Here is a 1,527-nt window from a genome sequence, read left to right on the forward strand (position 1 = left end):
TGGCGGCAGATCTACTGGCTACAAAGTCGGAGCACTCGAGAACTATTGTTTGGCAGAACGAGGCTCCGGACTTTTTGCTTGATGTACTTTCAAATGATGTAGCCCTTTTCCCTCATGAAATATAAACCGCCATGATGGCTTTTCCTAAAAGAAAAGAAACCTCACGATCGAGGCTGCCCTCATCTATTCGCTACAATGACGGGAGCCGTGCCGCCGCCACCACCGCCACCGCGATCCCTGAAACGCCGCCGATCTATTCGCTACATCGATGGAAACCAGGCGCTAGCCACGGATCCCTTTGCCGGCGCCGAGCAGTCATCGAGGAGCCGGGCAGCCGGCGCCGAGGTCCTCAAGGAGGCGCCGCCGCCATCGTTGCAGGCCTCCGGGTTGCCATCGGGACACCGCTGCCGAGATCCGCCTTCGCCTTCGTCCGGCAGAGGCGGCGGAAGGCAGCCGGGAGGGGAAGCGCACAACGACCCAGAAGACATCCTCCCTCACGCGCTCATCGTCTTGCTCGATCTACCCGAGGGCTGCCGATGGGCGCCTCGGCGGCGGCCACGGCGAGATCTGCGTCTGGGACGTGACAATCCCTCCACCCCGGTCGCCGGTGAGATTTCACTGTCTCGATCCTCCCGGTCCCAGTTTATCAGGTCATCCCTGACAAGAGGGAGCGAGAGATGCTACTGCCGGGCACGTGGACGCACGTGGGGCGGCTGCCTGCGAGCAGGGCCGCGTCCTCTCTCCTTCGTCGACCATGGCCTCCGAACCACTCCGTTGTACCTCTGCGCCCAAGTGTCCGCTCCTCGATCTTCAACAGATTTGTTATCGCCTCTCTTCCGTTGCAGGTCAATCCCAATTTGATTTCTTATCTACTATATTGCATTTGTTCTCCCAAATGGGTCACCGTGCCTTCTGTGTCAAAATTTGGAGATGTAGTTCTGAAAACCAGTGAACAAGGAAAATTTGGAGATGTAGTTCTAAAAACCAGTGAACAAGAAGCACATGGGAGCCGCTCAATGCTCTACTATTGAAAGTTGAGTAGGTGATTATGAGATGAAGACGCTGGAAGAAGTTGGTGTGGTTGTTTGTCAGTAAAACTTATCTGTAGTCAAGTCATACCCAGCCCGTTGACCATCATCCGAATGCTTCTGATAATCTATTGAATATGTTACAATCCATTCTGAAGCAAACTGAGTTACTAGCAGTTTAAGAAGATGTTATACACCTGACTGACAAAGATCTTTTTTATATCCACAAGGCATTTCATGACGATCCAAGTATATTGCTGATCAAATAGAAATATGTAATTTTCTGTTTTGGTAATAAACGGGCAATTCAACGTATAGCTGGGGCAGCCTGATTTCCTGTTACACATGCCCGCTAGCTGTAGGGCATATAAGCCTCGACTAGGCTGTGGGCACGGCGGACGCGTGTGTGCGCGTGGTGGCCGTGTCGGGCTCGAGCCAGAGTGAGGCTGGGTGCGTGCGTGCGTGTAGCCGTGTGTGTGTGTGTGTGTGTGTGTGTGTG

At 53.6% G+C, this 1,527-nt stretch overlaps 1 long non-coding RNA gene across 1 annotated transcript in view; it reads left to right on the forward strand.

Annotated features, from left to right (window-relative positions):
• The first annotated feature begins 340 nt into the window (after positions 1 to 340).
• The window catches only part of LOC119347926, a 3,229-nt gene continuing 2,042 nt past the window's right edge, over positions 341 to 1,527 (forward strand). Inside the window, exon 1 of the long non-coding RNA XR_005168597.1 lies at positions 341 to 845. This is a non-coding gene — a long non-coding RNA (uncharacterized LOC119347926). The remainder of the gene's footprint in view (positions 846 to 1,527) is intronic.

The sequence above is a fragment of the Triticum dicoccoides genome, unplaced genomic scaffold (assembly GCF_002162155.2).
Source record: "Triticum dicoccoides isolate Atlit2015 ecotype Zavitan unplaced genomic scaffold, WEW_v2.0 scaffold7970, whole genome shotgun sequence".
NCBI lineage: Eukaryota > Viridiplantae > Streptophyta > Magnoliopsida > Poales > Poaceae > Triticum > Triticum dicoccoides.